The 24,788-nt window shown below is 39.7% G+C and overlaps 1 long non-coding RNA gene across 1 annotated transcript; it reads left to right on the top strand.

Moving 5' to 3' along the window:
- The first annotated feature begins 367 nt into the window (after positions 1–367).
- On the top strand, positions 368–23,239 carry LOC135178267 (uncharacterized). Its single transcript, XR_010303445.1, has 2 exons — positions 368–536; positions 22,422–23,239. It is a non-coding gene; the product is annotated as an uncharacterized LOC135178267 (long non-coding RNA).
- The last annotated feature ends 1,549 nt before the right edge of the window (positions 23,240–24,788 follow it).

Below are 24,788 nucleotides of genomic sequence, written 5' to 3'. Positions count from 1 at the left end.
GCTGTTACCCAGAAAATCAAATTAATAAAGGAGCCTATTCTGCCTTATAGCTGCTGCTATTTCAGTTATCCTCTGTGAGAGCCTATTTAGTTTTGAAACTTCACACATCTTTTGTCTTTGATTACTGTAGTACAAAGACATTCTGAAATAAGATGTGACCTGATTGCCAGCTGTGTAGCAAACATGCTAATACGTGTTTTTCCCTATAGAGAACAAGGTGTAGGTGAGTGTTATTCTCATCTTACTGATGAGAGCCTGAGGAGTAGGGACATATTTGATAATTGTTCATGGTTTCACTGGAGATCTGTTACACAACTCAAAAGGAAATCTGGATTTTCTGAGTGGTTGTCCCTTTCTGTATTGACAGAGCATGCTCTTTTGGCATATCATTCTGCAGTGATGCTGTGCCAGATGCTGCAGTTCCCTCGTTGGTGTCTCCAGAAATCTCTAGCCTTGCTGTTTCTCTTTTATATCACTGGACCAGACTGTCTGTTTCAAGTGTGTGATAGAAGACTGGGAGAAAGATGTCTATGAAGGTGAGATGCTTGTCTTGGACCATGAGGGAATATATATGTGAATTAGTGCCTACTGGTTCTGGTGGGGCTTTTATGAATAGGATTCAAGCATTGGCTTTCTTTTTTTGTTGCTTGTTTTCCCAGTCAACTTACCAGAATCAGACCATCATTCTTTGATCTCCAGCTTTCAAAGAAGGGCTTATTCTTCTTAATGGTGGCAACAAGTGATCAAAAGTTTCTCTAAAAATCCTGAGATGGTACATAATTACTTAAAGTAATAGTTTACATTTCACTTCTGACATTTTAACGCATAGTCTGTTGTATGAATACTGCTCCTGTTCTTCTTTGACTGGATGAAGGGGCACCAAAATTTTCTATCAGTAACATGGCTTCTTTGAGGACAGCCTCTGGCAAGTGAATTGCAGGGGCATATACAAGAACTGTAACCCAAGGAAAAGATTATACATTTATTAGTAAAATGTATCACTTACCATTTTTCTACAGTTTTCTCTTAACTTGAACTGATACAAAGCTTGACTAAAAGTAATGCAGTGCCAAAAGGGAGGCCAAAATCATTCCTTGAGGAAACCAATTTATTTTTTTTTTACTTGCATGTACTTTAAATGCTAATAGTGTTGTTTCATTTGATTTATTTTATGCAGTTGCCAATTAAACAACTGTAGAGGTTCCAAACTTTGATTTGGTGCAGACCAGTAAGTGGCCTAGAGACTCTCTTCAGTGTGATGAAAAATGCATTTTGATTAAGCAATTGGGTAGGAATAATTATGAAACAGTAAAAATATTTGTTAGCAGGTGGCATATTCAAAAGGTAGAAGAGTAGTGGAGTTGTGTTTTCTTTCCTGCTTCTTTATTCCCTACTATGGGCTGCACATTAAATTAGTTCTTTTGCATGGTTTTGAAGAAACCATATTGCATAGAGTAGCTTTGTTTTGGCTGTGCATTGTGGCAGTTATTTACATTGTTTCCTCAATGTATTGCACCCTCAAGCATTGTCACTTGGTTCTAACAGTGTTAATTACCTCTACAAGATACCTTTAGTCCTTCTTGTGAATAATTTCAAAAGCATTAAAATTACTTCTGTCTTGTGAGCATATATTAAAAATAAACACACTTGACCCAGATGCTAATCAGCAAAGAAGTGTGAAACAGTTAAGATAAATGTATTTTTTGCCAGAGCTGCATTATATATGTTTTGCTCGTGGTCAAACATTTTTTTCAGCAGCAAGGTTGTTTTTGATTTCCGCTATATTGTATGCTGTGTTTTATGCAGGAATTCAGGTTAGTCTTATGATTGTGTAATACAGGAGCTCAGAGCAGGCCATCACAGAGGTCTTGTCTGATGCCAATCCTGTCCAAATTATTTATAAGGATATTAAAAGGAATTAGGCTTCGGTACTGAGCCCTGAGAAACACTATTTGTGAGTGATCACCAACTGTGTTGAATTCCGTTCACCACCACTCTTTGGGAACAGCCATACAGGCAGGTTTTTATTCAGAAAGTGTATGTTTATCCAAGCCATAAGCAGCCAGTTTCTCCAGGAGGGTGCTGTAGGAAACCATGTCAGATGCTTTACTAGCAGCCTTTGACACACACCATCTATAGCCTTCCCCTCATTCACTAACTGTGTCACCTTAGCATAGAAAGAGATCAGGTTAGTCAAGCATGACTTGCCATACCGACTCTGCTTGATCACTTTGTTGTCCTCTGTGTGCTGCATAATGACACTCAGTATTACCTGCTCCATAACCTTTCCTGCTACTGAGGTCAGACAGGATCCTCTTTCCAACCAGTCTTGTAGTTGGATGTATCACGGAGGCAGGGGATTAATGTGGCAGAGTCAGGAAATACAAAAGCAGAATTATTTTATTTTCCTGAAAACACTACCCCCAAACTATATGCAAATTTAGGTCTATTTACAGGTTCTAATTTGATTGGGAATTCTTCAAAGGATGTTCTGGGCAAATTTAGAGATTCAGGAAGTAAAAAAATGGATTAAGCCAAGCTGCAAACACAGCTGTACCCCACTATCAATCAGGCTGAGCAGAGAATAAAGGGAACAGCAGGCTTTACTGATGGAGGTGAGATAGGTATTCAGCGATGATCTGTTGCTGGATTTCTCTGCAGCTTGGCTGCCTTCTGACACTGCAAGCAATCCAATAGTCTAGATCCATGTGGCAGAAGTCCAAGGTGGGTAGAAAAACTGCCAAACTCAGAAGTGCCTCAAGACACGGATTCCTCAAGACAGACTTGTGGAAACAACGCTGCTTCAACAGTGGCAGGGGCAAGCCAAACTGCTAGCATCTCCCCAGTTTGGAATGGAAGCCAAGAAATCAACTGCAGTATGGTCTGAGAGTAGTTGGGTCCAGGTGCTGCTGGCAGATCTCTTAAATGGAACCCAGGACTTGGCAAGCTTGCAAATTTGCTCAAAATGGTGCAGAAGTGGGGAGAACCATCCAAAAGTCACTGATGATGCAAAAACCAAGAGCCATGCGAAAACATAGGAGCTGTCCAAAAGCAGGGATGGCCCAAAACAGGAACTCAGTCACATCAAGAGCTCTATTAGGATGGGGACCTGTCCTGTCAGGAGTTCTGTCGAGGTGGGAACTCTTTTAAGGTTGGAACCTTGTGCCTCAACAAAGTGTCTCTTTGCCATTTTATACTGGGCACAAAACCCCAGCCAACCACCAGCCTGATTCCCAGTGTGGGCTTCCACATGGGTCAGTACATGTGCAGAAGAGGCACCTTTTGCTGTTCACCCTTCAAGCCAGCAGGGTGGAGGTAAAGCAGGTTTTGTGCCTTTTTCTCCTCCCCATTCAAACCTGCAAAGGGAGGATAAGGACAGAATGTGGAGTGCTCCAGAACAGGATGTTACATTTGCTAATCTCCAGTTAACCAGGACTGCTGGTAATTGATGAAAAGTCCCTTGGTAAGAACTTCCTCCACCTCACTCAATACCCTCAGGTGCGTGGCATCTGGCCCCTTAGAATTCTGGAAGTGATGCAGCAGGTGATTAATTGTCTCCTCTTGGGAATCCTCCATATCATGCATCCCTTGTGCCTGTTGGGCCTGTTTCAGCAAAGGTAGGATGCTGTTCCAGTAGTCTGTTTCTTTCTTGGACTTTCTGCTACCCCTTAACCTTTAACCTGAAGCTCAGTCAGTGAGCAGAGAAATTGCTCTAGCTGGGCATGTCACACAGGTGTGCTCACTGGTGCCATCCTGCCTCTGTAGCTTTCAACATGACACACGAGTGGCTATATGCTCCTACTGGAGATTGGGCAGCTGTGACAGTTGTGGCAGATACAGAACCTGGGGAGGTCATGGCTTTCTGCTGGGTGGATACTATTTCTCCTGGGCAGAGCTTCTGCACCCTTTCTGCTGAGCTGCTGTACCATGCCCCAGCTGACATGCCAGGCTATTTTATGTGCTTTGGTTGCTGATGCTCCTTAGGAATGGAAGTGGCTGTGATTGCTCTGGCAGTGCCCAAGTCTCATCACTGGCTCCTGTGAGAGCTGCTGGCTTCTGGTAGGTCTCTGGGCTGCCCTGACATTTCCTTGCCTCAGGAAAACCATCTGTGAACCAGGATCTGCTGGTCTTCTGGCTGGGCTGTCTCTGGAGCAGCTCCCCTTGGCAACTTTCCCTTTAGGAAAGGGTGCCTTCAGGAGAGATTTGAGGATATAAATAACCCATTATATGATAATGTAGTTTGTAGTTGTAAATAATGCTTTTATCAGGACTTCTCTGAGAGCAGAAATTTGTTCCTGTTCAGAGCACAATACATTAGATAAAGGATGGATATAGTATCCACAAATAACAAGTTTGTTTTACTGTGCTTAGATTCAATATTTGATTAGTGTTCAACAGAACAGATATGTGTAAATGAAACTTCTTATTTTTAATTTATAAATCATAGTACTCAAACCCTCCCAGTGGGACTAGAGCAGACTTTCTAGTGTAAAAGCCAAGTCTGTGGAATTGAATGGTTCTGGCAAAGATTTTAAGGAACCAGGATTTCTGTGCATATATACATGGGGAGAGGAAGAAACTTTCCTTAAGCCTGGGAGCAGGGGAAGGGCAAAGGGTAGGAAGCATAAACCTAATTTTACAGTGTTCTTTATATCATGTCAGGTTTCTGTTATGCACATTTTTTCCCCAGTTATTTAGATTAAGAAAGTCAGTACCCAAATACCTACTATCTGCAGTGCCTTGATACATTGAAAGTGACTTGTGGGAATGCGCCTGTCTTAGCTTATGTGTAGAAATGCAAGTCAGGTATTGCTGTTGTATCTTTTTTGTGTAGTGAAGTGAAAAGATGACTAGTGTGTACTGAGAATAGAAATAACACTTCTTTAATTGATTTACTGGTGAGGTGTACTAGGTCCCTGAGAAATATTTTGCTATGTAATATTGCACTGAGAAAGTTGGCAAAACGATTACACACTGGTCTTGCTTCCCTGTGCTGATATAATGGCACCTATTTTAATATGTTGTGGCATGGAACTGTTCTGCTTGATAGGGAGCTACAGGAAGCAAAATTTAGATCATTTATTGAAGCTGCTATAAGTTACACAAGAGGCAGAGGAGATGGCATAGAAGTGCACAGCTATTTGAAGTTATATTTCCCTTGCACTGAGCATGTCTTCAATAACTGATGGAAATGATAGTGATGTATGTAAATTAGTTTCCAAAAGGTGTGTAAGATTTTCACCAACTTTGGGCTACTTTTTGCTTCCTTTAGTGTGTCTCATTTAAAGTATTCCACAGCTTTAAACATTCTTGCTATGAAGATTGCATGCACAGTAACTAAAAATCATCCTATTTATTTCCATTTTCTGATCACAGCAACAGCATTTCCCTACATTCTCTCCTGCCCATAAGATTCTGCTTTCTGGAATAATAATTTCGTGGTTTCCCCTAGCAGATACATAGGCTATTGCTTTTGGTTGTTCACCTAAAGGCACTGACTGACAGGTCTGACCAGAACAAATATTAAGTGAGCTGATAGATACTGTATTTTGATTTCCTTTGAAGTACTTCATCTCCCTTTGTCCTTTTTTTTTTTTTTTTTAAATGAATCAGCACCTCTTCCTATATAATCATTAGGACCACAGCATCCAGTGTGCTGGGTATGTAGTTATGCATCACTGTACTAACATTATCACAGCTGGGCATTTGGTTTCATATAACTTCCTTTGGAATATCATGTGCTCTTGCTTTTTGTCCTTTTTTTTAAGTGGCTCTGTATCATATTCCTCTACAAATGAATGGTTTTTTTCAGTTTTCTTTCCAGTACTGCAGGGTAGACCAGCAGCACTCCAAACGGCTTCTAGATCTCTTGCTATTTTAATTCTCTTCTCAATAGGTGTGCTTTTGTAGATGCCAGTAGATCCCATCTGTGCCCTAGTTGAAACATTATGAGTGACGCAGATGAAGACTACTTGTTAGCAGAAATACCTGGGGGAAATTGAGCATATCTGCTTTCACAGTTTGTTGAGTTCTTGTTCCACCCTAAGAAAACAGATAGCTGAGCAGACTACAAAAATCCTTGGCTCAAGAATTTGCCCACTCTCTGCACTGGCATAGAGTTCAGATTTGGGAAGTGAGTTCACAGCTGTTAATGTTTGTCCTGTTTTTACATCTTCCTTGTTTCTGATCATAGGAAATCTTACTAGAAACATGACACCCTTATGTCTAAAGTGATACAGTTCTTTTTCCAATGTATTTGCTGATATAACTTATTAATGACGATTCCAGAGATACTTTTATGTATCTATAGGAAAACTTACTGGAAACATGACAGATTTATCTCTAAAAAAACTTCTTTTCCCTGTGTATTTGCTGATGTCACTTATTAATGTAGCAAGTGCAATTGTTACACAAATTCATCTCTGAATGTTGATATTAAACTCTAGAAATACGTGTTAAGCATAAATTGATTCCTCCAAGGCTGAACTTAGTCAAGGAAATGCCCCTTCTTCCTCCCCCCCCCTTTTTTTGTCACAGTTGCCAAAATCCATCTGAAATGATGAAAAGACACACAATATAAAATAATTAGTGTGATCTGTTAGTAATATCAGCTAATTACATAGCACTTTTTTGCAACAGCTGGTGAAAGACCTTACCTGGAGTTAGGCATTAGCTTCTCAATTTCTCAGAAGGAGGAATTGAGGCAGAGAGCATTTAACTGATTTCTTCAAGATGACAAAATAAATCACTGACAAGAATTGAATGCAGGTGTCATCTAATACAGGGATCTGGCTCAATGTTACTAGGATTTCTGACAGTGGAAATCTGCCATACAGTGAAAATGAAATGTTGTAAATTTGTGATGCGTGGATGTAATTACAGCCTTACTGCTTCTGTGAGAGAAAGAAGAAAGGAACTGGAATGCACACCTTGAACCAGTGCAAGAAAATTCTCTTAATTTTAAGGATATTTTGTATTGATGGAGAAATTGTAGGTTTCTGATATGAGTGTCTGTTTGTGAGTTTGTCTGCATATTTTGCTATGTCTTGTTTCTCCTTGTCATTCCTTCAGAAAGAGCTGGAAGATGCATGAGGGTCATGCTTGGAAGTTGTTGCAGTTCAAATTGCCAGAAATAAGGAAGTTACACTCATGTATTTTTCATTGCTATTATATTGATGGATTACCTTCTGCTCCAAATGTGTGAAAATGTTATTTTAGAAGATGATTGTTTTCTAGATGTTTAGCAATGACAGGCATACCATATGTAACAAATTAACTGTTCACAGCTACTATCAGGATGAATCTGTGGATTTTAGCTTTGCAAGAGAAGTTGGCTTGAACTGTGATTTGAAAGAGTGTGTTCCTTTTCCTGTGACAGAAGACTTCAGAGGAAGGTCTTGGTAAGCCTTGGTGGTTGATTTTTCTTTCTTTATTCCCTACTTGTGGTTCTGTTCTGATTGGAAGGTCTGACATGTCTTTTTCCATTTCAAGGATTGTTTTCTGCTTGAAATGTTGAAGTTCAATTCTCAAATCCAGATATGAGAGACTAGGGAGATGTAGCATTGAGTTTATAATATCTTATCAAAATCAGGTGAAGGGAGAGTGAAATGTGTGAGTAATCCACTGAAACACTTCCTTTGAGGGTGGAAAACATGCTGAAATCGGTGAATCAGGCTGCCCCACAACTTCTTCCTTGTCTTTTCCCTTTAGATGGCAGATCTAGAAAGGAGTTAGGTCAATCTGTGGTAGGGTAAGAGTAAAAGGGAATTGTAACGGTGAGGAAAAGAGAACTCTAAGTTTGTTGATGGGATAAGGAAGAAAGAAGCACAAAGTTCAGATATGGATGAAAGTTAATATACTTATCCAAATTGCTGAATCTGCTGAGAGTTCACTGGCAGTTCATCTGTTAGCATCTGCCTAAATCCCTTTCTAGGAACTTCCCTTGGTACAGATAGAAGTTATGTTAACAAATACAGCAATGCTTAACCCTATAAAGTATTTTTAAGAAAGAAAATTCAATCTGGCACTCTTTCTTTGCAATATTTTACTTTCTGTAATATACAAAACTATCTATTAGGAACTAACTCTACATGGATTTGTGAGCTGGCATAGTTTGAACAAAGCAATTCAAGAGAACAGTTGTTAACTTAGCACGTGTATTGGTGGACTTGACAGAAGGATGTAATGTAAGATGGGCATAAGAAATTTGCTAAATAGGCTGTCCTTTATAACCAGCTTCCACAACTTGCTCTGCAATGTACAGTGGATACTCCCTGTGCTGTACGTTCTAAACCGAGAGGATCAAGGACTCAACCGTTTCGGTTTTGGTCAAGGAAAATGCTTAATCTCAAGGGTTAATGCTATGGAAAGATGTTGTGGAAGGCCAAAATAGGCTAAACAGGTTCTGGCTTGCCCCAACATGTTTCTTGCTCTCTCTCTCTCTCTCTCTATTCTGTCACTGTGCAAAGCAAGGGCGGGAAAGGAAAACAAAGGCCCCAGTGCCTTTCAGTCTCCTTCTTGCCCCTTCAAAACTTGTAAACAGGGTATCTCATGTAATGATACACTTGTTTGTGTTCTGCCCTAAAAGGTAAAAGCAAGCCCTGACTTGTCCAAATATGGTTGTTTGGCAAACTGCCATTCTGATTGGCTAATCTGTGGCCACAGAACCATTAGTCTCGGGCTACATTGATAAAAAGAGATGAGCAGATAAAGACAATCTGCCTGGACACACTTCTGTGCAACCCTATCTAGACAAACCTGCTCTAGCAGGGAGGTTGGATGAGATGATCCACAGAGGTTCCTTTCAGCTCCTAGCATTCTGTGATTCTGTGAATTGACTGGTTTCACACCAGGATGTGCAGTACCTTACTGGTCAGAGGATTTCAATTTTCTGTGTGCCATTCTAGATCTTTCCATGGCGAGTGATACTAAAACAACACTGTTGAAAGAACTTTTGAGTTATATTGATTAGTTCTCAGAAAAAAATATTTGTTAGGCTAAAGAGAGACTCTTGGAATCTTGATCGAATGATTCTTTCCATGATCATTAATCTGAGGATCTGGGGTACATCAATAATGATGAAAAAAAGACCCAAAACGTGAAATCTGCTGTCTTGTCATTAGACTATGGTTGTGCATATGTGTGTACGTACATGTATGTTTGTGAATCTAGGTGAGGATATCCTCAGCTAATAATTACTAGACCTTTTTGAAAAACAGAAGTTTGTGATCAGTCTCCTGTTTTAGTTTCTCTTTTGGCAGTGAAAATAAAATCTGATGCTAGCAGCTTCAGAGGATAGCAAGGACTCTGGTTCAAAGCTGAGGGAGCTGGGATTGTTTAGCCTGGAGAAGAGGAGGCTCAGGGGTGACCTTATTGCTGTCTACCACTACCTGAGGGGTGGTTGTGGCCAGAGGGAGGTTGCTCTCTTCTCTCAGGTGGCCAGCACCAGAACGAGAGGACACAGCCTCAGGCTGCGCCAGGGGAAATTTAGGCTCGAGGTGAGGAGAAAGTTCTTCACTGAGAGAGTCATTGGACACTGGAATGGCCTGCCCGGGGAGGTGGTGGAGTCGCCGTCCCTGGGGCTGTTCAAGGCAAGATTGGATGTGGCACTTGGTGCCATGGTCTAGCCTTGAGCTCTGTGGTAAAGGGTTGGACTTGATGATCTGTGAGGTCTCTTCCAACTTTGTTGATACTGTGATAAAATTTCAAACCAGAAACTGGAACATAAAATAATTATTTTTAAGGTATTCTGACTCCCATAAAACTCTGTAGTTTTCCAGCACAACACAGAAGTTTTTCTTCCTGTGTTAACAAAAATAAACATTTATATTCAGTTGCTTTGGCTTTCTATTTTTTTTTCTTTTAGGGCAATTTGAGGCCATCTTATTAACTAAGATTGCAATTATCTGCTTTCTGAGTATTTGTTTTCATATGAGTGATCTTTGTACTGCTTGCTGGGTAATTTTTGTGGTGAGAAAACTCATTAGAGCTCTTAGTATACCTGCTTGCTGAAGTCTTATTCACCTGAAACTGAAAAATCCAACTAACATGATCTGAATTTGATTGGAGCTGTAAATCACTGCAGTTACCTTTGCTTCATTAAAAGCATTTTTCCTTCTTTTTCCTTTTTTCTCCCCCCCCCCCCCCCTTTCCTGCCTAATTTGAATTGGAACTGGCCTTTATTCTGACATAGAGGATAGGGCATCAAATCAACAACTTTATTGCATGAAACAGATGGTGAAGATCACAGAGATTTCCAAGAAAATACAATGTAATTTCAGTGCTAAATTACCTTTGCTGAAGGGCCTTACCTCCAGGACTTCACGGAGAATACAACTTTATGGTGCATTTCTTGTTCAAGTCCAGGCTTAGCTCACCAGGGGCTAGGAAAGACTGCGTCTCTGCTTCGTGTGGTTCCTTAAAGTGTCAAAGTCATGCTACTGTGTAATAACTGAGAGCGTCAATGATGGCTTTAGTGGACATTCATTCACTCAGAGGTTTGTGTGATTTACTACTGTGTACAAAGTAAGAGAAGAAATGAAGTGATCAGACAGAAAATTCTAAGCCAGTGACAAAGCTTTCTGTGATGTACTAACGATGCTTCAGCTGTCTTCTGTGATATAGTGCAACAATCATTCTGAGTCTTCAAAGATGTTTCTGATTGTGAGTGACAAACAAGCTTCTTTTCCTCAGGAACAAACAAGAAAGTGGAATTCCTGACAGTCAAGCTTTAATGATAAGAAAATGCATGTTTTTCATGCTGTGAAGTGCCTAGAATCACAATCTCAGTGTAAGTGGAGTTTGTGTTTTAAGTGTGAGCTGCTAGGAAACAAACACACTGATGAAATCTGGGCATAGGTAGGTTCCTTTGCTGCTTTGTTCTCTAAGTCACTTTTAAAAGATAAAAAATTCTTAACTGTGATAAGTGTGTAGACATAAACATCCTGGGAAAGTGAGAATTACAAACTGTACAGTGCTTGATAATATTCTAGAGCCTCACTGAAAGCCAGTCTCACACTTGGGATAAAATGGAGGTGCTTATTAAAGGAGGACTCATGTATTGTATGTCCTCAGATACTGCAGAGGACGCACAGACAATTTAACCTTTAAATTAAACAAGTCTTTTGTTACATCTGTGCTCAGAGAGGGAGCCACTAGGCGCTGTAGAAGATTCAGTTCAGAGTCAGATGGATACTTGGTGACAAAATGTTTCCTTTTTGGTCCCCACTATCCAGGAGTATTTGTCATTAACTGGTAAGAAACCAAAAACTGCTAGAAAACTTGGAGATACCATTGCATCCAGTGAAGTCGCCCTCTGTGCACCTGTCTAGAATGCTGTTTGTGACTGAATGTGTGTGTAAATAATTATTCTGCAGAAAGGCCAAGTTAATTAAAAAACTCATCTGATAGATTACTTGTGGTTTGTGATACAGCCTGACTGAAGTAGCAGGCTATTTTCAGTAAGCTAGAAGCAATGTAGAGTCATATAAATAGAAAATCAACAACACACTGAAGAACTTCCCAGTGGTTGTTTCTGTGTGGGTGGCTCAGTTATTGATGCTATTCCAGCTGAATGTTTTAATCACAAACCTGCTGGGACTCCTGTCAGTTCTCCTGCTTGACCTCCTCAGCAGTCTCCTTGTCACCACTTTACAGTGGAGGAATCCAGGCTTTCAGGTCAATGATTATTAGTGGTTTATCCATTGCTTTTGTATCAAGAGATTGTAATAAATTACCACAATTTTATAGACTGGCTTAATTGGGATTTTCTGCTTCGTACATATATAGTAAGCAGAGTGAAAGTTATGGTTTTTTTTTGTTGTATTTGATGATAATTAAGATTGGCTTTTAGAATTCTGCTGGACACCTTTCTACATTCATCTAAGTGCAGCACCTTTATGTATCATAGAATCAACCAGGTTGGAAGAGACCTCCAAGATCATCCAGTCCAACCTAGCACCCAGCCCTATCCAGTCAACTAGACCATGGCACTGAGTGCCTTATCCAGTCTTTTCTTGAAGACCTCCAGGGATGGTGCCTCCACCACCTCCCTGGGCAGCCCATGTGAATTTATTTGTCTAGTTTAGAGAGTGTGTCTAAGAATTTCCAAACTTGGTTTGAATGCATCCAACTTAACATTAGGCAGCTAATTGAGCCACCTAATTAAGGAGCATCTACCTATCTTATGCTGCTTTTCTGGTTAGTATAGATATAGTTCAGATAACATATGAATTGACTTCTGCACCTGAATCTCTTTCCATGTAGCAGATGGAAGGCTTGGAATGAGATTGAGTGACAAAAGTTAGGTCTGTGTCTAAAATCAAGTTCTTGTGTTTGAATTTAGATAACCAATTTGTTAGTTTGATCTTTCACTCTGCTGAGCTCTCAGTGGTTCATAGGGGTCTTATTTTTCTGTTCTGATGAAATTGGACAAACATTTTCATTTAGTTGCTCTGACATTTCTCTAGAAAAGCTGTGAAGAATGGACGGCAGAACCACTACTTTTGAAGATCAGGCTCCTGACCTCTATTTAAATGATTTTAGAACCTTAGTTTCAGTCACATTGCTTAGAAAATCTCTGATAAAGTTTCAGTTAGTATGTGTAAAGAGATCAGATTACATACAGGTGTGTTACAATCACATCCAGCTGAGCAATAGTTTCCTTAACCATTTCTCTCAGTGGTAGGATTTCCTTCAATGAAGTGTGAAGTTGTTCTTAAAATTTATTTCCACCTTTTGCTTGACTTTACATGATGGAAATGAAAAAGATGGCTTGTAGACATTTCTAATACATGAGTGATTTCTCTAGTCTTTGTTCACCTGTGAAGGTTATCTTACGAGTATCTGATGTGGTTTCTGTATCTGTTAATTTGGAAATAGAACGAAGTTGACAATGGGACTGATGTTAGGGCTTGTATAAAATGTTAAGTTATGGAATATAGGATTTATTTGAAATCCCTAAAGCTGATGAGGGGTTTTGTATTGATTTAACTGCACCAAATTTCAGTGATACTGAGTCTGAAGTAATGAAAGAGTATGGACAAGTCTGTCTTAAAACCAGTCTGAGGTACACATGCTGTCCGTATTCCACTCTTGCTCATCATGGGCATCTTATTTGTCTCTTTTAGTGGGACTTTGTGGAAGGGGATGTTTAAACTATAGAAGGATGTCAGCAACTTTCCAAGCTGCTACCAAGTATTGTAGTTGTATAACAAGGTTGTTATTTACAGGACATTGAAGCTTTGCAGAAAGTAAAGGGAAGTTTAGTGTTAACTTAGTGGGCTCAGAAGTTTCTACTTCATCCTTTAAGTTTCATAACAGCTATTAATTTTCTCAGTGATTTTGATGAAACTATTGACAGACAAGAATTCTAACAACTGTATAAGCTATATAGATATTCCTCCTTCTGAAAGCAAGTGATTAAGTCAATCATTTTTAACTTGCAGCTATGGAGTCCCCACAGTTAACTCTAAGGCCGCAAGATACAGACTTAAAATGGCTTGCTAGAAAAAAATCACCACACCAATCTCTTAAAAGAGTCTAATGTATTACACTGTAACCAAGCCCAAATACATGTACTTTTATAGGATAATTTTAACAATAGGTACCATCTGCTTAATGTGTTCATAAACCCAAATATTAATTTCCTGGTAAATCAGTTGTAAACCAGAAAATATTATTATTATTGCTGCAATATTTCCCCCCATATGATAAATTTCTCAGTGGCTCAGAAGGTTAGAGTTTAGAATGAGAGCTGGCATTTACTTTTCTCTGCAATTTGGCTAATATTGAATTGCCTGATCATGAACCCAAGTAATATTTTATCTTTCATTAAAATAGAAAAGACCTGGAAACAATCTGCAGACCACCAGGATGTCTGAAAGTTATTTTCCAGTTATAAAAACAAACTAGCCTTGAATTTATTCACCATCTGTCAGTCTTCTCTTTCTACCAAGGAACTGACTTTTCAGACAGGTTACTTGCAGGGCTCAAGAACAGCTGTAGGAAGCCAGGATACCAAGATTGCTCTAATTGCATTAAGACACAGAGCAGCTTTTGGAAATTTGCAAGAGTTGAGTTACGGTGTCTGGGGAGAGATTTAACGTTTCAGGATTCTCAAGAATGCACACATTGCCTACTCTGTCTGAACCTCAAAGGGTTCATTCAAAGGGGATGAAAATTAACACAGTGACCTTCCTTTGCTTAACTGTCCTCCGCATCAGAATCCGTGCGCAGGGGTGGGACCAGTACAGGTGAAGCAAGAAATGGTGTTAATCCTATTAAGGTAATGCTTGGTGGCAGGAGGAATGTTACTTTGCCATCATAACCTTTGGGGACCTACTAACTTTGACTTTCATTACTGGTGTGCTATTTTGTTTGAGAAAGAAAAGCAGAAGGTGATTTTTAGTACATTAACAGAGCGATGATGAGTGTTTGCAGGTGGTGCACATGGGTGCACAAAGAGGCTCAGATTTACCAGCAAATTCTCTCCCGTTCCCTTCATGACACATGCATAACAAAATTAAGGTCACCTCTACTGCAGAGCGGGACATAATCAACTGCTTTGTATTCTGAGTCTCTTTTTCTTTTGTAATTATTGTAGAGGTATGTCAGTGTTAATAAACTCATTCAACATAGGGGTAACCACATTTGCAAAAGCCCAAATCTTATTTTGATTGACTGGGATTCCTATTGATGCAGAGATCTAGTTCAGAAGTGCCCTCTCCTCGCAAGATTGAAACAAGCAAAGAGAAAGCTGAAAGTTATATCAGAAGCAGCACCTCTGCCTGTATCCTGTAATAAATTTGACTTCAACATAATAACAAATTAAAGAGCCAGAAGACATTGAGACCAAATAAATCTGACCTTGAGCTGTAAAAAGGGCAGGTCACATCACCTCGGAAACCATTAGACATGTGAATGCAAGGCCTGTTCTTGTATTCCATGCTTTTGTAACAAACCAAAGAAAATTGCTTTATAGAATGAATGAATGAAGCAGAAGAATAGTTAAGGAATTATTTGAGCAGTATTTTCAGCTTGGAGATAATTCTTGTATGTGCCTTTCATCTTAGTTCTCTTATGTGAACAAAAGCACCTTAAAATTACCTTGACATATTCAGGAAACTACTGTCAGACTTCAAGATTCAGCACACTAGAATTTGAAAGGAAAATAGGAGACAAGAAGTGTGAACACTTAGAGAAAGACAGAGTTGTGCACTGGATTTATGAAAAAAATGTGAATAAGTGACAATAAAATGGGAAGACTATGCCAAATTTCCCCTGTACTTTCTAAGTATGCCTTTTTCCAAAGCCTTACAGCACATGGCTGTCAGTTCAGCAGCTTCAGGTGCTCTGCAGTTGAAATGGACCAGCTGGATGGCTGGCAAATAAGATGGTATCATAGAGTTAATATGTGCCACTGTTACTCATGGTTCTGCTGTACAAGTTCTGCTGCTAGTAGTAGAGAACTCAGGCACAAAGGCTGAAGATCTGGATACCTGACATCTTATAAAAATCTAAGGAGACAGGTCATTTTTAGTATATTAGAACTACATCTCTGTTCTTTGTTCTCCTTGGTACTGCTGTCTGGCATGGAAATGCTGACCCTATTAACACAGACTGAGTCTCAGGTTTATTTTTGGAAGCTTTTAAAAAACAACTGGGGAGTATCTTTCACTTTTAGTTGTATACTGCAGCTTCTTTTGCGTGTCTTAAAGTTGAAAAAAGTCCCAGGGCTCTTTTTGGCCTGAAGTGACTTCCATATTAAAATATCTATGTTCCTATTCCTATCTGCTCATTGTGGGAGATAAAAAATGGTCAAGTGGTACCTCCTTTTGAAAAATATCAAAAAACTTGGCTCATATCCCAATTCCTCTTAAACTTATCTTTTAAAATTCACAGTTTTGCAACCTTCCCTGCCAATTCCCCCTGCCGTTCTGGGGTCTATTAGAAGGGCTCTGGTTAGTAGGTCGAGGGATGGTCTCTTTCCCCTCTGACCTTCTGAGGCCTCATCTGGAGTAGTGTCCAGTTCTGGGCCCCACAGTTTAAGAACAGGTTGCTGCTGGAGGTGTCCAGCACAGAGCCACAAAAATTATTAAGGATGTTGAACATCTCTTTTTTTGAGGAGAGACTGAGGGAGCTGGGGCTTTTGAGCTTGTGGAGGAGATGACTATGGGGTGGCTTCATGTTTATAAAAATAAAGGGTGAGTGCCAGAAGGATGGAGCCAGCCTCTTCTCATTGATGCCCAGTGACAGGACAAGGGGCAGTGGGTGGAAGTTGAGGCACAGGAGGTTCCATGTGAACCTGAGGAGGAATTTTTTTGCTGTGAGGGTGACAAGGCACTGGAACAGGCTGCCCAGGGAGGTTGTGGAATCTTCCTCTCTGGAGATATTCAAGAACCATCTGGACGCATTCCTGTGTGATCTGCTCTAGGTGATCCTGCTCTGGCAGGGGGGCTAGATCAGATGATCTTTTGAGTTCCTTTCCAGCCCCTGATATTCTGTGATTGGGCTTTCTCTTCTACTTTTTTCCTTCAGAGTTGGAATCATTCTAGAGGAATTCTTTTCCCCTGTCTTCTGGGGGTCATCCCCCCTTGAGAAGTCTAGAAGAGTTGAGGCTGTGGCTACCTCTTGGTTAACTGCATATACCAAGAAATTAATTAGTAGATAGAGTGCTCTTGAATGTTTATTCATATACTCTACTGATGTACAGAACCTACATTTTCATAATCTTCCAAAATACAACCTGATTGCCAGGGAAATAGGAAGAAATAGAAGCATAGAGAGCAGTAGTGCCCATGTGAATCTTGAGTGTTTTAATCCTCACACAAGTCCCATGAAATGTGGATAATGTTCCCAAATGCAAGCCAAAGAGAGACTTGAATTCATCTGAAGGACCAATCTTGTGGACAGCTGACATGCATACAGTATAAATTCTAGAGTGCTCCCTCTGTTTTCCAGTTGAGATATCAAACTTATAGCCAGTTTGCAATGCATTGTCAGATAATACTTGTCTGTAAAATTATTGCTCTGTCAGATGAAAGTAAGCAATGTTTCCATAATGTTCTGAGTGGATAACTTAGATCATGTTGGCCAGCCCTAATTTACTGCAACTTTTTATCTGGCAGAATTTATTACAGATTCTTTTCTCTACCAGCTCCTTCAAAAAGAAATTTCTATTGACTTCATCCTTTTTCAGCTTGGGTTTTACCGGCCTCCAGCCCACAGTCAAGGTGAAGTACAATTGAATGATTTTATAATTTAGGGTTGGATTTGACCCCAGCAACCCTTCTAATTTGAAATTGGTAGTGATAAATCTCATGAGTAGTCATTTTGATGAAGAATACTATGAAGTGAAAGACTGACCAAAAAAAAAAAGTCTGGAACTGGATCCACAGTCCCAGATTTATTCTGAGCTGAGCCAGATAGTTTGTGCCAAATGCAGTTTTGTATTCTTTGTCTAAAAGTGCTTCCTCCACTGTGTCCATATTAACCAGGTATTTTAGAAGGTTCAGCTTTGTGGCAAGCTTATACTGATATTTATTTTATTGAGAGGTCTGATTCCACAGTTCACACTGAACTGTGGGTAACATTCCTTCTGTAGATTACTGCTCATTCAATGCCGCGGTCTTTGAGTTGTTGAGAAGCCTGGCAAGGATGGGAAAACATGTGAGAGAGTGTCCTGCTGCTGCAGAAGTCCAGCTTAACACAGTCAAAAAAGATTGACTAGCTTAGCCATTAAAAAGCAATTGCACTCCTAGAACTGCCTGGGAAAGATGTGCTGTTGCTGCATGGTTTAAAATGTTGTGGGAGAGTGTTCTAAATCAAAGGGATCATAAAGTTTTTACTAAGTTTGTTATAACAAGACGTTGTTAGAAGTGAAGTACTTATTTTGTTGCTCTATTTGTACTTTATTGGATCTTGTCCAGCTACAAGCATCAGATTGAGAGCTGTTTTTTCAGAGGAAGAAATAGTTAATTTTGTTATTTGTTTCTTGTCACCATTGTTTTTGGCCTCTCTGCTCAGTTCAAGATCTAAGATCAAGAAATGCATGTGGAAGACGTTCAAACTGGGCCTTTCATAAGAATAACTTAAGACAATTCTGATTTGCACTTAATAGTTACAGTCCAAGGGAGAGATTCACTGATGCCACTAGTTGATTGCAATCTCCATGTATCCTCTTTCTACTCTGAGACACTTCTGAACTTGTCAACGTCCTGTGTCTGTCTTTCTCTTGACACTGTTCCCTGTTGAATTTCCATTAGGAACTGATACTGGCTTCTGCAAGTGTTAATTTTTATCTCTGTCTTTATTTAATAATAATAAAAAAGTTTAATCTTGCTGAGGTAAGGCAGAAAGACATCCATGCTTTTGGAAGTTGTGGTTCAGTCAAGCAATTTGTGAGGAGAAATCAACCAGCTAATTTGGACAGGAAGACAAAGAGAAATTGGTGAGACACTGCAGGTAATTTAATTAAAAATAGGATTTTTATGAGCAGTACTAATGTGTGCTAGCTCAGCTAACCTGACAATAAAGGTTTTGCAGGCTACAGTGACATCTGGCAGAGGATCACATGTAGGAATTATGCAGCGGCAATAACAGACACTTAATTAGCATTGCAAATAGTATTCCAACATTTATGAGATGTCTGCAAATTTGCATACAGATATGTAATTACATAATTTGCAGCTGTTGTGTTTGTTCCATAAGACCTTGCCACTTCATTAGTAGAATATGAAAATCAGGAATTAATCACCTTTATCATCTGCTTTTTTAGTAGTTCATAAATATGTGGCAAATCATGGTAGCTTGCTACAGCTCTTTTATGTGGACTTCCTCCTTTTGCCTCAGAGTAGTGGGGAAACAAAACTACATCCCTTGGCTTAATTCTATTCATCTTTTAAGGGGTTTGTAAATGCATCTCGTTTATTATCAGTTTTCTACTTCCCGTTCATTTTAGCTTCTAGATTCAGGCTGCAAATCTCTTTCGATTTACTCTCTTCCAGTTTTAAAGAGATTTAAGTTAATATGTGTTCTCATTAGTACTTTCCTGATAAGAGTAGTTATCTTGTGTTTCAAGTAAACAGAGAAGGCTGGAATGGAAGGATATCTGACCAAACAAATGCTGTTTAGGCAGCTTATTAAATTGAAGGTGAAGCTGGACAATTCAGATGCCTAAAAAGCAAAACTGAACCAAATGATAGAAAAAAATACTGCTCAGTCTCACATTCTTATAAATGTGAGATTTCTGTGCCTGGTTAACCCTGGACAATTTTAACTTATGTACTAGCCAAGACCTAGAAAATATTTATCCAAACCAGATTTCTTAAAATACAGTGTTTGCTTTTGTTGTGTTGACTGTATCAATAATATTGTAGTACTTGAATTCAGCTCATGGGAGATTCACACTGACAAAACTACTGTGAAAGGTAGATGTAGTGGTATGAACTACTACAAAAGGTTCTTGGCAACAGATTTTTTTAGCATACCCTTAGGCTAGCTGAAGTAAGGAATAGGGAAGAAATTATTTGTTTTTATATTGTAACAACTTTATCCTTGTGTGTTTTGGAAGTGCTTTCACTGTAATCATGACGTTGTTCTTTCTGTCCAGTTGTGCTTGAGACCTGTGAAGAAAAGTGTTCAAAGCAACAGGGGAGTTCAGACCAGAAAGGTGGAAAAGTCTTGTAGTAAACATAACTGTGCTCTCTCCTAGAAATACTTTGTGATGTCTAAGTTTAATTTGTGTTTGGAGGTAATATAGCCTAAAGATTACCTTTTGTTTATTGACTGTGTAATGGTTTCTCATTGTTCTTTTTCTTGTAATCTAAATTACATGTGCCAAATGAAAATCTGTTTACAGAACAATTCACAATGAATATATCTTTCAGGGGTTTGTTGGTGTTTGGTCTGAGTATGGCCTGATCTGCCTTATGGGCACTGAATCATAGAATACAATGATAGGGGTTGGTAAGAACCTCCAGAGATCAAGTTCTGCCAAAGCAGGATCAGTGCAGGTAACACATTGCCAAGAGTTGTTTTTATGGAGAGAAGGAAGTTGTAATAACTGAAAAAAATAAATAGTGAACCTGCTTAAATGCACAAGAGAAAGAAAGGAGCAACAGATGTTTCTTTTTCTTTAAACTGGGTGGGCCAACACAAGGACAAATGTTTTCTCTGCTGACTGCTCTAGCAGAGTGTGGCTGTTGATAGTACTCTGCTTGAAAACAGGAAGGAGGAAACCAAGATATTTCTTCATAGTGCTGTTGTCAGACCTGGTTTCCAACAATTAATCTCTACTTTTTGAGGAGAGTAGATGTAGATGGAAGTGTCTTAGTATCTCTTTTGATCCTGAGTGCGAGCTGCTAGGGCCGAATGGTGTCCCACTGAGCCACAGAATTATCTATAGGATCTTTAACAACTTACAATCATAGAATCAAACAGGTTGGAAGAGACCTCCAAGATCATCCTGTCCAACCTAGCTCCCAGCCCTATCCACTCAACTATGACCATGGCACTAAATGCCTCCTCCAAGCTTTTCTTGAACATTTTCAGGGACAGTGACTCCACCACCTCCCTGGGCAGCCCATTCCAATGCCAAATCACACTCACTGTCAAGAACTTCCTCCTAACATGCAGCCTATACCTCCCCTGGCACAACTTGAGACTGTCCCCTTGTTCTGTTGCTGGTTGTCTGGGAGAAGAGGCCAACCCCCACCTGGCTACAACCTCCCTTCAGGTAGTTGTAGACAGCAATGAGGTAACCCCTGAGCTTCCTCTTCTCCAGGCTAAACACCCCCAGCTCCCTCAGCCTCTCCTCATAGGGTTTGTGTTCCAGGCTCTTCACCAGCTTTGTCGCCCTTCTCTGGACACGTTGCAGCACTTCAACATCTCTGTTGAATTGAGTGGCCCAGAACTGGACACAGTACTCAAAGTGTGGCCTGACCAGTGTTGAGTACAGGGGAAGAATAACCTCCCTTGTCCTACTGGCCACACTGCTCCTGATACAGCCACACTGTATGCACAGAACTTATCACCAGATGAAGATGCAGCTTTGGCAGTCACTTCTATCCTGCTCCGTCTGCTTCTCCTCCTTAACTGGCTGGAGGTTTAGTGCCCTTTATGTGGATTCCATGTGCTGGCTCTTCAATATTAATCTGTTAAACATCTTTTGCAAGGAGTAATGTCTGGAGAATGGTGCTCTGTCATGGAGAGAGAGCAATTGTACAAAAGTGACAGAGTTTAGAAATACTTGATGAATTTGTGTGGCTGCAAATCTTTCCCCTTTTTCATGGTATGAATCTTCTAGAACTGGATAGATGACAAGTTTTTTTTTTTTGTCTTCTAGTACTACTTCTGCTTTTGTTTTATGTTTCTTGTAGCTACAGATGCTAATAGGTATACTCACAAAGGACATTCCCTTGAACTAAAAGCATTTTTTCTCCTAATTAATCTGTGCATTTTTGAGATGTACAGCAAAGCTCTTTCTTTTTAAAAGGTAGGGAAGTTCCTAGTGCTTTGATGTATTTTCTGATCTTTTTTTATAGCTTGAAAAAGATTTTTCTGAAAGGTTATGACTGATTTTTTTTTTTGTCAGTGCCACGGCGCATCGTAAATCTAGGCCAAACCAATTAGAAACACTTATCTTTTGTCAACTGGATAAATTTGGTGCAATGGTGGAAGCCTGGAAACTCAGGCTTTTGCAGCAAGCAGGCTACCTGTAGAAATCAGCAATATAATGTTCTCCACAATGCTAAGGCCAAGCAGGAGCTGGCTCACAACTGTGACTATGTGCCTACATCTTTTAGGGCTTAGAAATTTCAGCTTGACAGAGGTCTATCCTTGTTCTTGCTGTGGCTGGTTTACCCCTTGGATGTTCCTTTGCTTTTAACAGCAAAGGTAACAGGATATACAAATTCACTCTTTTATTGAGCTGTTAAAAAGAAACTGTAGTTAACATATGCTTCTGGCACAGTCCTGGTCTAGTCTGTCATCTATAGATATTTTTCTTGTATGAAGCACTGAGCTCATGTTATGTGAGCCAAATAAATAATTTCCTTCCTTTCAATCAGGAATAGATAGTGGAGAAGCTTCACTATCAGTTTAATTCGTCAGCTTCACTGGCTGTGTTTCCAATGTAATGGTTTTCAAATATATTTCTAATTTGCTGCTAAGAAAATTAAAGTAAAATTCACAAATGCCTTGCCTGAGGCACCAAGGCATTCAGCTTTTGTGTGTGTCCAGAACTGCACATAATTAGTGTGTCTGCAACAAGCATGTAGTTTTTATTATCTGTGAAGATTTTGGCAGGGGGAATACATCATTACCTGCTCATCTAATAATATTCAGTGCTACAATTTATTTTCTGAAATGCCATGTGTACCAAGGAAAAACATTGACTTTATCTCTCTTTTTGTTTATTATAGGCACAGCAGAAGTGTAGCAGTCTGAAGCAGAGACAAAAACAAGAATGGACAATCTGCTGGAAATATGTTTATATACACAGCTAACAGTAGTGAACAGCAAAAGCCAGTCCTCAGATCCAATGAATAGCTGCATGTTTCTAAGCCTGGGAATGCCAGGCAAAAAAGGCTTCTTCTGCTCACCATTGCTGAACATGGATCTGTAAGTGATTTCATGTATATGCTTTCAAATTAGCATAAAAAATGGCAGGAGACTGTGACATGAATAAACATAATGCTGCATTTTACTGCTGGCCTTTGAGCCAAACAAAATCACTACATGCTCAAGTTTTGCTAAGGGAAGGTCTATAACATCACAGATGCTGAATATAAGCATATATAACTGTTGGGTATTTTTTGCCCCTAATTAATAGTTATTTGTACGTAATCAGATCCTAGATACATTTTGAAGACTCCAGAAGATACATTTTAATATGAACTCTCAGTTTCATTACCTGAAAGGGGAGCATTTATTTGTGGGTGTGGGACCAAGCACAGTGATGCAAATGAACTGTGTTATTGCAGAAACACTAACTACTGCTAAAACCTCTAAGTGAAGACTGAATTTCAGGGAATGATTTAGTGAGATAAATACCAATAAGCTACAAAATTACAACCCATTCCTCTGAGATTCTGTGCACCAACAGTTAGTCTTAAGTGATTTAATCATGACTAATTACGTATTATCACTCCTAATCTTTAACATTTCAATCGGTCTTAAGTTGTGCTGTTTATTCATAATTTGTCATCTTAATTTCATTAAAATTGACATAGTGAGGGCAGAGGCTTTGCTATATAATTGCATTTTAATTTTAATACATTTTATTACATTGTTACAGAAACTAACTGCAGAATTCCAATGTTGAAAATTTCTGAAAGCTTGCCTTCAAGGCTGTTTAGTTACAGTCTGTTCAAAGGCACTCTGTGGCCAAAGTTTTGCAAAGGCAAATCTTACAATGTAGCTAACCTCCTTATTTTCTTTAATGGCAAAGCTTGCTTAAGATGCTCTCTCTTTTTTTACTCCACTTCCTTGCTCTTGCTCTCCAGCTTCTCTTTCAGACTGCCTCTGTGTAGCTAACTGTCTTTTGCTAATCTGCTGGTAAGGAAAAAGTGGAAACTGTACAACTCTGCAATCCAAGCAGAAAGGCAGAGGTTGGAAGGGATCTCTGTGGAGCATCTAGTCCAACCTCCCTGCTAAAGCAGATTCACCCAGGTGAGGTTGCACAGGAATGTGTCCAGGCAGGTTTTGAAAGTCTTTAGAGAAGAGTTTGGCCCAGCTGAATTGGGCAGCTTGGAATAATGTGAAATACTGAAGTACATGGCATAGCTGTGAGCAGCAGTAGGGCAGCTGGACACTATTCAGCTATATCAGCTTCATGATACATGCTGAGAGGCAGGGTTTGATAGCTTGGATAGTAGTAACTCAGTGCTATTGTGACTGTACTTTCTGGAGTCTGGGAAAAGCTTGAAACATGCTTCCATGCCCTCTGAGAAATACCTGTCTCTTTGGACACAGCTCTGGGATCAGTGAAACATCTGGTAGAGCACCAAATGTGTGGCTGTAAATTAAACATCTTGAGTCTTCATACAGCACATGGGAAGAGCTAGATACCACAGTGTGATACTGAAAGAGCCACTAATGAGTAGAATGGAAGGCTGTCCCTCTTGAAGTTAACCTTCTAAAGCATGTCTCCTTTTTTTAGTAGCCCATGGCCTAGAGACCCAAATTTTCTGTTTCTTTCTCTTGAGTATCTCTGTTAACTCACCATGAATTTCTCTAACTTTTGGCTGTGATTTGTGTGGTTGGCATCCTGTGTTTCCTAAATGGTGTCCCAGCTCCACACTTCTTTTGGTGAGGCCAATAGTAAATACTAAGGTCTAAATGTGTTTGGAGCATGCTGACAAGTTCAGGCTATTTTTTTTTTTTGAGAGAGCTGTTTCTAGTCTAGTTCAATGTTGTAAAAGGGCCGCTGGAGTGTTGGTTGGTACTACATCTCTACACAGATTTTTAGAGATAGGAGGAATTCTTTAAAAGCACCAGACAGAAGTAGAGTTGTTTAGAAATCTAGGGGTATAATGCTGGCAGTAGACACCTGAACTGCAAGCATGTTTACATATGTGGGTGCAAAATTAGCTCTTGTTAATTCTGAATGGGAAAATGCTGAGTGACCTGGTGTGGCAACTTTCCTCCTGGCAATGTTAGAGCTATAACAGAAGTAATTCTGCTGCTTGAGCTACTTCTGTGCTGTGCTTTCCCCTTCTCCGTGAATATGACCAGCCCCATAGAGAAGGATCTAGGAATCCTGGTGGACAAGAAGTTATTCGTGGGAC

This window comes from Pogoniulus pusillus, chromosome 9 (assembly GCF_015220805.1).
Source record: "Pogoniulus pusillus isolate bPogPus1 chromosome 9, bPogPus1.pri, whole genome shotgun sequence".
NCBI classification, from domain to species: Eukaryota; Metazoa; Chordata; class Aves; order Piciformes; family Lybiidae; genus Pogoniulus; species Pogoniulus pusillus.
This window is presented reverse-complemented; position numbering and strand designations above follow the sequence as displayed.